Source organism: Phyllostomus hastatus, unplaced genomic scaffold (genome assembly GCF_019186645.2).
Source record: "Phyllostomus hastatus isolate PE091 unplaced genomic scaffold, TTU_PhHast_1.1 phas_contig_283, whole genome shotgun sequence".
NCBI classification, from domain to species: Eukaryota; Metazoa; Chordata; class Mammalia; order Chiroptera; family Phyllostomidae; genus Phyllostomus; species Phyllostomus hastatus.
This window is the reverse complement of record NW_025333833.1, coordinates 13,879,156-13,893,541: the sequence shown is the minus strand read 5'-3', so window position 1 is coordinate 13,893,541 and position 14,386 is coordinate 13,879,156. Positions and strand designations below refer to the sequence as shown.

The following is a 14,386-nucleotide window of genomic DNA, read 5'->3' as shown; positions in this document are numbered from 1 at the left end:
CTTCACTGTACTATTGTAAACTAGCTTTGTGAGCCCTGAGCCTGGTACATGTTCAAGCTGATACTTTCCACTCGTGGGTGCTCTTGTGGATTTTTCTGAGATCTCTTCCCTGTCCTCTCTTTCAAAAAAAATTTTATTTATTTATTTTTAGGCAGAGGGGGAAAGGAGGAAGTAAGAGAGGGAGAGAAACATCAATGTGTGGTTGCTTCTCACACACCCCAGATCCCCATACTGGGCACCTGGCCTGCAACCCAGGTATGTGCCCTGACTGGAAATTGAACCAGTACCCTTTGGTTTGCAGGCCAGCATTCAATCCACTGAGCCACACTAGCCAGGGCTCTTCCCCATATTCTGACATGTACCAACCAATACACCTCTCTCCTAGCTGATGCTTTCTTCCATAGCCCCAGTGCATCCTGCAGTTTACTCCCACAGGTCTTTCTGACGTTCTTTCAGTCTACCAAGCAAACTTCTTGTATAGAATTTAAGACTAAAGGATTCTCTTTAGTCCATGGAGAATATTCATAAGTGTATCCTAGCTCGCAACAACCCCTAAGAATGAATTTACTTGCCAAACGAATTTACTCTTCTGCTCCTTGTGTCCCCATGTATTTCTCAAGCATGACTAGACACGAGCTTACAGCAGGAGACACGTATTAAACACTCTGATAAACTTCCTGAGTAGTCTCCTTAAGGACCCCTCTCTTGATTGAGTGTTAGAAAGTATATTCCTCCTAAAAAAATAAACAAACAACAACAACTGTTCTGAAGTTCTCCCCATGTCCCTGCCATCCCAAGCCTTTTATACTTGTGAAGTAGGTGTGGGGTTTCAGAGTTAAATAATATTTTCAACCACTTGCTTTCTTCAAAACATGAAGGAGTAGGCTGTATCACAACCCATGTTAGTATTTGATATCTCAGTTCTTATATCTAGGATCTTGATCAACACTTCCACTTTCAATTTCAATAAGTAGGTGGCCCAACTTCCAAAATGGCAGAATGAGAAACTTGGAAAATCCTCTCTGCAAAAAGCACGGAAAAAAGTGGCCAGAGTTGTCACAAACAACAACTCTGGAAACTGACCAAAAGACATGCAAAACATGAAAAGCATTTTTTAAAAAAAACTACTAAATTTTAATAAGAACAGTGGGAGACTGTGACACTTTAGCAGGAAGCTGCTCCCACCATTACCACCAGCTCTGTTCTGCAGGATAGAAATTCTGTCTGGAAGGCAGGGCAGCCCTGAGGAGGCAAGGGGCAGAGGTGGGGAATAAATGTATTTGCCAGGAAGCATGGAAAGTTGTATGTCCAGGGATGTTGTCAAGTACAATAGAGATGCAGTAGCAAGCAATGAGTAAAGTTTAATGTTAGGATGGGATCTGTACTGGTTGGGGCAAGCAAAAAAAAAGGGGAACCAGCCAGAAATTTCACAGGGAGATCTGGAGGAGACAAGCAGAGACAGCCTTGCCCAGCCCCACTTTCTCCTGGTGGTCTGGAAGACACTGTATATGCAAGACTGCACATAACAAGAAGAAAGCTCAGGGGACCTTACCAAGACGTGGCTCTGTGCGTTCAGAAAGCAAAGACCGGGGATGACTGGTAAATTCCATGTACTTTGAAAGCATTCCCCAGGCCATACGCAGATTAATCAGCAAAGGCTGAAGACTTACTTTCTCAAGTGTGAAAGCAAAGCTCTGGCTAAGCTCAGGCTGACAGGTAAGTGATGCTGAGCCAAGGGCAACTCATTAACTAGGATTAAAAATAAAAACACGATGGAAAGTAAAAACTGAGCTGGCACATTGGAGGCTGAACACGGGAGGGACAGACTCCAGAGAATGCGGTGAGGAAAGTCATTCAAACAAATAAACAAAAAGCAACCGTAACCCATGCCCCCAGGGGAAAGATCAGAATCCAGGGTTGCTACAATATATGACCTAAAATTTTCAACTTTCAGCAGCAAAAACAATAACAACAACAACAACAGAAGTAGTAAAGTGTGAGCTAGACACAGGGGGGTGAGGGGTAAGAGGGAGGAAGTAATAACTATCCCCGAAGGACTCCAGATTATAAATCTAGCAAATATTTCAAAGCAACTGTTACATATATGTTCTGAAGACACTGAAGAAAACAATGCTTAAAGAAAAGTATGACACAATAATCAAACAGAGAATAGTAATGAAGAGACAGAGACATTAGAAAAAATGATCAAATGTAAACTGAAGAGTTAAAAGTAAAAAAGAAGAAAATTTTACCCTTTGTGACAATATGGATGAACCTGGAGAACATCATGCTGAGTGAAATAAGCCAGTTGGAGAAAGACAAATACCATATGATTGCACTCCTATGTGGAATCTAATGAACACACTGACCTAATAAGGAAATCAGAGACAGACTCAGAGATGGAGGGCAGATGACAGCTAGTGGTTGGGGGGAGTTTAAGGGGTGGAGGGATTGAGCAAAAAGGAGAAAGGACTCATGGTTATGGACAACAGTGTGGTGATTGCTCGGAATAGTTATGAGAGAACTAAATGGCAAAGGGAAAAAAATACAATCGAGATTAAATCAAAAAATTCAAAAAAGAAAAAAATCGTAATTGAAGACTTCCAGTCAGGATGGTGATGTAGGTAAACACGGCTCACCTCCTCATACAACCTTATTAATATTACAACTAAACTATAGAACAATGATCATTCAGAACCGTCAGACAACAATGGAATTAAAGAAACCACATCCACCTAGACTAGTAGGAGGTGTGGATAAAAATTCAGGGGTGATATCTCAAGCAAGGGGTCCCAGCCTCACACCAGGGGCCCCAGCCCAGGGTTCCAGTGCCAGGAAAATAAGTCCCCACAACTTCTGGCTGCAAAAACCAGCAGCAATTGAGCTGGTAGAAGATACTCCTAGAGCCCCAAGCAGTTCCTCCTAAAGAACCCACACACAGACTTACTCAGACTCATTCCTTCTGAGCTCCAGCACTGGGGTAGCAGCTTGAAAGGCTCCAGTGGCATACTGGGAGAGGCTGAAGTATCTAGCATCAAGGTGAGAGCTGGAGGGCAGCTCTTTCCCAGACATAAAGGTGGGCAGAGGCCATTGTCCCTTTTCTGAACCCTCCCCACAGAGCCACAGAGCCGTGGGTGCCATATCTGAGACTCCATCAACCTGGCTAAGACTGTTTGCCCTGCACTTGAAATTCCCTGAGGCTCTGCCCCACCCAACTTACAGGCCCACCCAAGCTGTTAACAGTGGTTTTCCCATATGAATGGCTGGTCTTGGCTCATGCTTCATAACTTCCTAAATTTTCGCAAACAAGCAACAGCTGGCCTTCTGTGATCCTTCAGCCCCTGTACCTCTTGCTATGTGGCCCCAGGCCCAGCACTAGCAGCAGCCAGCCTAGGTTCATAGTTTGACTTCACCTGGGAACCCCCAAGCCCAGCACAGCTAGCAGCCATCTGCAGAGTGCTTTGTAGCTCATGCAGGGTGGCTCTAGGTAGAACACAGGGGTGAGGGGTGGTGTCTGACATTGGCCTGCACCCCTGGGAAACCACAGAGTCTGCACAACCAGTGGACAACTACAGACCACATCAGAGCACCAACCTCCTGCCCCCGCACAGCTGATCCTTCACGGAGGAAGGAGGTTGGTGGTCAGTGGTCACAGCCACTCTTTGCCACTGACTGGTCTGTGTAAATCCCTCCCATTGATCTGCCAACAGCAATCAAGGCTCAACTAAAAGAGAAGGGTACTCAGCCCACACAGAGGGTACACCTTGAGTACCTTGGGTGATATATGTGGCTGTGCCACTGGACCCTACAGGACACCTACTATATAAGACCATGGTATCAAGACAGAAAGTCATAATAGCTGTACCTAGTACATAGAAACAAACACAGGGAGGCTGCCAAAATGAGGAGACAAAGAAATATAGCCCAAATAAAAGAACAGATCAAAACTCCAGAAAAGAACTAAACAAAATGAACATAAGCAATCTATCAGATGCAGAGTTCAAAACACTGGTTACAAGGATGCTCAAGGAACTTAGTGAGGACCTCAGCAGCATGAAAAAGATCCAGACCACGGGATGATATAGTCAAAGTGCTAAAGGAACAAAACTATCAACCAAGAATGCTATATCTAAAAACATTGTCCTTTAAAAACAGGGAAAAATAAAGACATTCCCACAATAGTCAGAACTAACAATTTTTTGCTGTGGGACAAGCATTATAAGAAGGTTCAGGCTGAAACAGATGTTACACCAGATGTTAACTCAAATCCACACAAAGAAATAGAAAGGATTAAAAAAAGGAAGTATATAGACAATTTAGAACTTGGTATAAACAAAAATATTTCTTCTCATTTCTTCTCTTAATTGTTTTAAAAGTCAACTGCAAAAAAAATTATTATAAAATTGTATTGTTGGGCTTATTTAAAGATGTATCACATATGAAAATAATAGTACAAAGAATGAGGAAGCAATAAAACTGTTATGGAGTAAGAAAATAACACCAGACAGTATTTGAATCCAGAGAAAGAAATAAACAGTATTAAAAACAGCAAATATGACCCTGACTGGTATGGCTCAGTTGGTTGGAGTATCATCCCATAACCAAAGGGTCTCAGGTTCTATTCCCAATCAGGGCACATGCCCAGGTTGCAGGTTCCATTGGTGGTCAGGCACATACAAGAAGCCAACCAATAAATGTTTCTCTCACATCGATGTTTCCCTTTCTCTCCCTTTCTCTCTCTCTCTCCCCCACATCTCCTTCTCCCCCTCTTCCCCTCTTTCTCTCTCTCTCTCACTTCCTCTCTCTAATAAAGCAATGAAAAAATGTCCTCAAATGAGGTAAAAAAAACAACAACAGTAAATGTGTAGGTCAAAACAAAGTATTTCAGCTAGTTTGCCTCTTTTCTTTTCTAAGCTTCTTTAAAAGACATAAAACATGTAAATCAATAAATTAAAATACTATATTTTAATACTATTATAAGATATATAGACTCTGACAACAGCACAAATGAGTGGAGATGGATTGGATCTATAATACAGCAAAGTTTCTATATTATAGCAAAGTTTCTATATTATACTGGAACTTTTATTGATATACACAGATTATAATAAATTAAAGTGCATATAGAAATAACTCCTAAAGCAACCACTAAGAAAATCACTTAAAAATGTAGTCAAAACTTCAACAAAGAAACTAGAATGGTCCATTAGAAAACATCTACTTAAAACAAGGGAGAGAGGAACAAAAAAGAAATGAGACACAGAGAAAATCGAAGGCCAAACGGCAGGTGGAAATTCAACTGTAATTATAACAACATAAAATATGAACAGACTTAACACTGCAATCAAAAGGCAGAGACTGCCAGATTGGATAAACTCTAATACATACAAAGGACTAATAAAATCCAAATAAAGACTGTAGTTTAGTTAGTGGCTTTGTACCAATGACAGTTCCCTGGTTTTTATCATGTAGGACAGTTATGTGAGATATTACAATTGGGAAATGTGGGTAAAGGCCATATGGAAATTCTCTGTAATATTATTGTAATTTCTTATCTTACATTATTTCACACTAAAGAAGTCCCCTTAAAAGTTCAGTAGTTACAAAACAGTCATGGGCAGGTAATGTCCAACATGAGAAATGCAGTCAATAGCATGGGAATAACTATGCACAGTGCCAGGTGGGTTCTAGACTTCGTGGATTAGACAGATGTCTACCCGGTATGCCGTCCACCTAATACTAATACAAAATAATGTGAATGCCAACTGTAATTGGCAAATAAAAATAATACAGATATATTCATACATGTACAATTTTCATTCTGAAGTTAAGTTAAAGAAGTAACCAGGCAGTCGTATCGGATAAGGCTCCCTTTTCTCAGGATAATCATTCGCCATCTTTGCCAGCCAGTGATGGCATTTCCAATTCTAGTTACGAACGGGCGCCCGTTTGTCCTTGTTTTCTCCTAATCTGTTCATAGTAGCAGTCGGTATTTTAGGTTTCTGTGTGATTAAGGCATTTCTGTCAAACTAACCACAGTAAACCAAGAGAACGTTTTTCCCCCACAATTAGCTCAGTCCTGGAAGTCTTATTGCAATGAGGTTGCACAACCATTCTCATGAATTCTCAGAGCAGTTTTGGGGTTTTTTAAACTAGCTGAATAACTATTCTTGGTGAGTCTATCATCTTTTAATTCTGAAGCAAGAGCTATAAAATTTATGCTTTCTTTTTTTTTTCTTTCTTCCCTTACTTTTTTTTTTTTGACTGCCCTGTGATTAGAAACTTCCTGAACACTAATGAGAGGGAATTTGGGATATGTTTTCAACACACACTTGTTTGTGCAATGCAACTGCTGGCTCTCAGTGAATGCCTGTCAGTGTGTGGTCTGTCCAAAGCCCCTTTGCTCATGCAGTTAGTGCAAGACAGACTTCCCTGGAAAAGTGAACCAGGATCAGAAACACAGCCTAGAGGGTTCTGTTGATTCTCTTTTCCCATGTAGAGATGACAATAGAAGAAGGGGCCGTTGTCAGGCTGTGGTTTTGGGAGGGAAGGACGGGAACAGAGAGGGGCCTTTGCCCCTGCCCGCCCTTTGACCATGGAGCAGAGCAAAGGAGGTAGCCGGAGTCTCGGCCCTGAAGTCACGGCGGGCTTCTCCGGCGGCGCCGGGCCCAGGGAAGTCCAGGCCCACCTCCCCCTTGCTCTGACAGGGCGATCCCGCCCCTCAGCTTCCTTCTCTGGGAAATGGGGAAAGGACCCCCACCCCTCACAGAGGCAGTGGGAGGACGGGATGAGAAAATGTATGTCAGTCGTCAAGCCTGGTACCTAGTAGGTCATAAATATCCAAAATGTATCATCTGTTAATATTGTTGTGGATGAAACTGATGCTTTTCTTCAAATGGCTTCCATTTCCTAAGGCTTATGCGGCTCTTTGGAGAGTGCTAACAAATTCAAGTGGGTAAATCTGTTGAGCATCTTTTATAAAGATGGAACTTTTTCATTTTTGACAACATGTTTTAACAGAGAGTAAGAAATACTGCTGTTTCAAAGCTTTCTCCATCCTGCCACTATAGAGGTTGCGCAGTGAAAAGGGCCATCATCCTCTTTTCATACAGATATATAGCCACGACGGCATTACCAAAATTTTAAATTCTTAAATTACTTTGCTGGCATTTAAAAAATATCTAGCCCAAGCAAAGGGTTTGATATCTCCAACAGGCACAAAAAAAAACAAAGAAACAAGAGGAATTAAGATAAGTAGATGCACTGCTTTATATTAGACATGTCTCTCAAGCCACGCTCTCAGTGTAGTACAGAAAACTGCTAAGAGAGCTTTCCTGCTCCCCAGGCAATCTCAGAGCACACGCCACCAGGTGCAGAGGCACTGTGAAGTAATCAGGTCTGCCTGTGCCCCACGGACACCCGATCCCAGCGGCCGATGTCCACGCTATTCCTAGAGAATTGACTTTTCTGCTCCGTGTTTATTCCCCAGTCCCTGACGGTCCTTCTTTATCTCTTAAATTTGCATTATTATTCAACATGCACTATTTACACAGACGAGTATGTGTGGATCACCTACCTGTTTTGGAGAATGGGAAGACCGAGGTGGTTTACATGGAAGAGGCCTGGTAGAAACGGTCAATGACTGCGCTGCTATCTGAAACGGGGAATGGGCGTCGATGTGCAGAAAGGGGAAATAGGCAGACTTGCTCCAGGAAAGGCCATGAACAGGAAGCCGTGGCCACACTGAGGAGGCTCCATCCCACCTCGGGCTCTTACTGGCGCCGCCTCTTCCCCCCAACACATACCTTCTCTGCAGGATAGTCTGCCCATCCGTCAGGGGTCTGTGCAATATGCTCACTTTCTAAAGCAAACCGTCTTTTAAGCTATCTGCTAGGTCAAGACCCTTATATTTCTCCCTCAGATCCCTAGCCACAATGGCATGCACACGATACCATCGTAAGGGGTACGTGTCTCCCTAGCTGTGAGCAACATGCGGGCAGTTCTGCCTCTTTCTTTCTCCCTGTCTTCCTATCGGGCCCTGACGCCATCACCCAATGACGGTAGGATGCATGAACAAACTTGGGAATTTGTATGGAGTTTTGGGGGGCGGAAATAGCCAGACCATAGAGGAGGCCTTGTGTTGAGAAATAATCCAGGGGAGGTAGAGCCTATTTATGGAACCTAGGATGACAAACTGGAAGACATCTTAGCAATTGCTAATTTGCGGACTTAATTTTAAAAGTTCACATGTATTCATCATTTCCCAGGTGCCAGGTACTATGTGAAGGGATTCATACACGCCATCTCATTTCCTCTTCGTAACAAAGCAGGGGTTATTGTAAACATTTTAGAGATTAAAAAAAACAACTAACCTTCAGAAAGGTTAAGGGATTTGTCAAGTGACAACTCAGAGTGAGGCAGACGGCTCCCCGGCCCACCCTCGGCCCGAGAACAGCATCTCCCGGAAAGGCTACGCCAGCACTTTCCCCGGGGTCATCTGTGTTCACACGGCCTGAGCTGGCCTGCGATCCTGACACCCTGCCTCGTGCCAAACCCTTTCTTTCTACACCCTTCTGCCGCTCTATCCTAAGGGACAGGAGGGATTTTGAGACATTATACAATAAACAGTAGTGTTATTCGACTTGGCAGAGAGCCAGCCCAATGGAAGTGATACTTTGTATGAGTTTGCTAGAGCTGTCATATAACAAAACACCACACACTGGGTGGCTTCAACAACAGAAACTTCCTTTCTCAAAGTTCTAGGGGCGGGAAAGGTCGGTGTCAGCAGATTTGGTTTCTTCCGAGGACTCTTTCATTGGCTTACAGATGGCTACCTTCTCCCTGAGTCCTCACATGGTCTTCCCTCTCTGCCCGCACACCGCTGCTGTCTCCTGGTGTGTCCAACTTTCCTCTATGAGGGCGCCAGCCAGATTGGTAAGGGTCCATGCTAAGGGCCCTAACTCTACCAGCTCTATTAAGGCTCTCTCTCCAAATGGACTCACGGGTAGAACGGACAGTGGCGGGAGGAGAGGGGGACACTTCATTGCACCAATCGGGGATGGGACGAGGGCACAATTCAGTCTATGACATGCCAATAGCACAGACAGAGCAGTTACACAAAGCATTCCGTTGTGAATGGAGAAAAGTCCTGCTTGAGGAGGGAGGGACACAACCAGCCAGAGTGGCCCAGGGGTGACTCAGCATGCTCCTAAACTCGGATCGTGGAAGTGAAACGAGGAGAGCGCATGGCACGTTGAAATGGGCCAGCCTCCTTCGTCTGGCTACTGGAAAAGCACACATGCATTCTGTAGAAATGGAACACCACCCACAACGTAGTTTCTTCTACCACTTCTCAACTGCCGAGCGCTAGTCCCCGGGAACGTATATTAAGGGCCAGGAAACGGGCTGGTACAGCCTCACCACAGTCCTATGAACAAAGCGAGAACGTCTCCTCACCAGGGGCCAGTTCCCTAATTTTCTTCCCTTGCCCATCTATCCGGCTTATTGTTATTTTCCACGGTTTCACCTCTGGGTGGCCAATCACAAGCAGCCAGTTGGGCTCTATTTTAGGTCACTCAATTTTGGAACTAGAAGACAATATTCCCAATCGCCACCCGGACAGCACTTCAACGTGCACATGCGTAAACTGAAGCTAAAGACGTAAACAAATTTATCTAAGCTCACTCCAGTTAGGGAAACGGCATAACACATCTCTTTTTTTTCCCCCCAACTACGGTTTACATTCACAACTTTTCTATGTTCATTTCAGATGTACAGCATAGTGGTTAGACAGGCATGTACTTTACAGAAGCTGGACTCTGAAGAACCAAACAAATCAGAAACGGACTCATGGATACAGAGAACACACGGGCGGCTGACAGAGGGGGACAGGGTGCAGAAGGTACAGGGATTAAGAAGTACGCGTTGGTGGTTGCAGAGCAGTCACGGGGATGTAAAGTACAACACAGGGAATACGGTCAGTAATATTCTACTACTATGTCTGGGGCAGGTGGGTACTGGGAGTATCGGGGGGCGGCTGGATGCATCTCTTCGCTCTCAGCTAGGAGCTTTCGTTATACTGCCAGCACACCCTCGGCTCTCCCCTGCAGCCCAAAAGGAAATATAGCCACAATAAAAGAGAACATATAAGTAAATTTTAATTTGACCCAAATTTAAAGTTGCCAAGTTACGGTTTGTTGTTAGGCTCAAGATACGACTTTGAGGGAAGTAAATAACTGAATTTCTCCCTCTGCTTCGTCAAATAAAACTTAAGAAGAGTCATTTTCATCTTCTGTGCTTTCCTAGGTTTGAATAATAGTTAGAAGATGTTTACTTACAAACACTAGGTGGATTATTCCCAGAATTCCTCTTCCCACACAAGCCACCATGGATACTTAACTATCTTATGTTCATTTTTAGAGAATGTAGGATAGCATTCTACCTTTTGCTTCAAAGAAACTGAGAACAGTGATGCATTTGGTGCTAGCATTTTTTAAATCTAACTAACAATGTCGCACAAAAGGCTAGGAAAAAGAGTGTGCTTTGCGAAGCGCATTTTATTTCTACAGCTCCCTGTCTCCAGACCAGACAGTTGGCAAATATTCTCCCCGAGGGAGCATTCGTGTTTTGTTGAGACTTCCACTCCCTCTGTAATTGCTGCCTTCTTTCATGACGTACCCCTGATTGCCACAGCAGGGAAAGCCATTTTTTTCCCCCTAAAGTAAACAATGCCGGGAAAACCCCCCGGGAAAACCGTCACACTGGCTTTAATGTTTCACGATCCTGAGGCTGATCTTGTAGTTAACACAGGAATGTTGACTATGATCTTGAAGTGGAAAAAAATGGACAGAAAAACAGCAGGAGTGGTGGAAGATCAGGCAAGCCAGCTGTCTATCTGCCCATTTCGGGTGTGAGTTACTGTGAGTAGCAGAGGAGCATTCTACAGTCCTGCAGTGGGAAATACGTAACAGGGGTTCAAGTTCACCATTCATTTGTCAGGTTGGAAGAAGTTCTGAAATATGCTTCTAGGTACTGGGAATGAAAATTCACTTTTGAAATGGACAGGAAACCCAGTTTTTTTGCCATGTTAAGGGCCCTGTAAATATAAAACACGCATTTGAGACAGTATCCTTAAGAGTTCTCAATCTTTTTTATAGCATGGACCACTTTGGCAGTTTGGCTGAAGCCCAGGGACCTCTGGATACAGTCTGACATTATGAAATTCATGAAATACAACATTGGCTTACAAAGGAAACCAACTGTGTCGAAACACATGGAGTCGGTGCAGCCTAGAAAACCTCTTAAATGATAATGCATACAATGCTTTAGGCGCAGGGGTGTCCAACCCTTTGGCATCTCTGAGCCACACTGGGCCATGCATTAAATACATTGTGACACATAATCACACACACACACACACACACACACACACACACACAAATCTCATAATGTTTTACATAAATTTACAATTTTATGCTGGGCCACATTCACAGCCCTCCTGGGCTGCCGGCTGGACACCCCTGCCAGAGCTCTGCATCCCGCTGTCTCCCTCTACTTCTATGGGGTACACCTGTACAGTTCTAAAGTCTGGTGTAAGAATACTGAGGGCAGAAGAACTTACAATACAATAATGGGTAAAATAATAGGAAGCTAAGTTATGTTGATACCATCAACCTCAGCTAGCACTATAAGTAAACATGTAAGGACAACCTGAATATTGAAGTGTTACATATAATAAACACAGGTTGAAATGACATAGAAACACTGTCATTTCTCCAAAATGTGAAATTCACATGTTCTCAACCATGGATCAGCAAGCTAGAAAACAGTGTCAAGGACATTAGTCAAATTGTAAGAATGTTTTTTAGTTGAGCTTCTGCTGGTGAGATGGAACGCCTCAGTGGGCTTTGTGAAAATATGGAATTAGGAAAAACAATGTTGTGCTCGCCCCTTCATTTTGCAGATGTCTCCTTCATTTTGGACAGGAGGCAGCTGGGTAACTATACCTAAACCATAGCCCGACAAATACGGGGAGAGTCGGAAACAAAGTGCAGAATGAGTTTGCAGTTCGCGTGTCTCGCCGAGACAGGAGGAAAGGAGGGCAAGGGGCCCTCAGAGTGCCAGGCAGTGCATCTGGGGCGCAACTGAGGCCCGTGCAAACTGCAGTGCCTCTGACCACAAGGAGTTTCCCTGTCTCACCACGCTGCCCAGCTTAACCCACACAAACTCATTGCTTCCATTCATGGAAGCGCTTGTCCATCATTAGTGAAACACTAAAGTATTTTAATGTTAAGAGTCTTTGTGAAAAATGGCTAATGAATTTTTTAAAAAGAAAACATGAGTTTTTAAAGCTGAGGAATTATAGAGCCCATAGTTCAATTAATATTATTTTAGTTCTTCACACATCTCATTTTAACTACGGTAACCGGGGTTTAACAAGAAACAACAGGTACAAAATGGAGTCACTCGTGCTAAGCCCCACATCAGCAAACCAAGACTTAACTGCAGTTCCAAAGTCTCCCAGGGATGTGACCCTTAACCAGTCAGCGTGGAATTACTTGATCAGCATTAGTCAGGTAATCTGCATAACAGACCCTCACCCTTTCACCCTAAGGAAAGCAACCTTGGCTGCAGCAACCCACTTATTATTATAAATTTCCTGTTCCCACTCCTCCTGCCTATAAAAACCTTCCAGTTTTTACAGCTCCTAGGAGCTCCTTTCTACTTGTTTGATGGGATCCTGCCCAATCCATAAATTGTTGAATAAAGCCAATTAGATCTTCGAATTTATGCAGTTGAATTTTGTTTTTTAATACAAGCTGCTCTCTAAAGCTCTAAGGGTTGAAAAAGAAAAGGAAATGACTTTTAGTTGCAAAAGGAGGGATGTATGTCAGGTCAGAGAAGGAACACCCTAGATTCAGGGCTATAAAGACCCTCTTTGTCGATGATCAATTATTAAAATTAAATGTTTTAGTCATCTTTATGTGGTAGAGCTGTCTTCGTTCAAACTGTACAGAGCATTCTCTTGAAGGAGCACTAACAGGCTCTCAAGGAACCTGGAGAAGTAGGCAAAAGCTAAAAAAAAAAAAAGCTGAGACACGTGACGCAAACCAGACACAGGAACTTAGCCAGGCATCCAATAAAGGGAGGTGAGGCAGCTTTTAAACGGTCAGAACTGAAAAGGACAATAACAAATCTAGAGGCCAGGACTTGAAGAAAAAGGACCCAGCACGTGACTCTTGGAACAGGTAAAGGCACTGAGATTGGCTGAGGTGTGGAATCCAGGTGGGCCTCACAACTTCCAACCCGCGTCTGGAAGGAACGAGGATTCAATTTCTGCCTATAGCACACTGGAACTCCCAGTTAATAATTACCGCAGGCAAAGGGATATGTATTCCACGTGCTCTCGAATGCATATGCATTTCTGTTTTATGAATTTATGTTTTGTTTCTGTTTTGTGTTTTTGCTTAGTGTACTCACTGATCGTTCATTTTAAGGATTTCCAGATTTCCTTTCTTTCCTTCTATGAAAACTCCCGCTCTAGAAGAACTCGGCGGTTCTAGCTTCTCTGGCTTTGCTCCTAGCATTTTTAACACAGCTGGGAAAAAACCACAGAACCTGGCAGACTGCTTGCATTTTTAGGTTCACGTTCTCAAAACTCAAAGGGGCTCTCAACACTATACAGCGTCTTTCCAAGCGTCTCTGGCGACCTTGCATTCCCACTTTAGAAAAGGACTTTCTTCTTCCCCTCAAGTCTCTCACCCCGCCCCCACCTGCACCCCACTTTCAGCTGATGAGCTCATCTCCCTTCACTGAGAAAACAGAAGGCGCCAGGGGGAAGTTGCTCAGCTTCCCACCACCAGATCTGCATCTGCAAACTAACTCCTCTACAAGTACACAAAGCAGCAGAGTTCCTGTTAGAGACCAGGCCCCCTCAACAATGCCTCTCCAGGTGCAAAATCCCTCTCTCCATGCCTGTCTTTTCTGAATCAGCAAACTTTGGTTTCTATTGCATAAACGGACCTGCAAAGCTGTTGTTGGTCCCCCTCTAGTCCCTATCCTTTTGCCCATCTGTATCTCCATTTTTACTCTGTTTCCCCGACGGATTCCTCAAAGGGCCATTTGCTCACACTGTATCCACCCGCTTGGCATCTGGGTCGCACTGCCTTCTCACTCTCTTCTGTCCGCCGAAACCGCCCTTAATCAAGACCTCTAACAACCGCCCAGTGTTCACATGCAGCCTCGCTTTCCTGCCCTCTGTGTCTCTGGGCCACCTTCCACCCTTTGCTTCCAGGACAGGGCTCCCATCCCCGGTTTTCCATCTGATTCCTTGGTTGTTCCTTTGCGGGCTCATTTACAAATGCTGTTCTGGGCCTGGACCGCCCCC

The 14,386-nt window shown here is 44.0% G+C and overlaps 1 protein-coding gene across 2 annotated transcripts in view; it reads right to left on the bottom strand.

Annotated features, from left to right (window-relative positions):
- PLA2G4A (phospholipase A2 group IVA) overlaps window positions 1–14,386 on the bottom strand; it is a 151,061-nt gene that overhangs the window by 129,534 nt on the left and 7,141 nt on the right. The window contains exon 1 of one of the 2 annotated variants that reach the window (XM_045838532.1): window positions 7,577–7,679. The exons of the other annotated variant lie outside the window; for it this stretch is intronic. The gene's annotated coding sequence lies outside the window, so the exon portion shown is untranslated. Of the gene's footprint in view, window positions 1–7,576; window positions 7,680–14,386 lie in introns of those variants that run through there. 2 annotated transcript variants of the gene reach the window in all.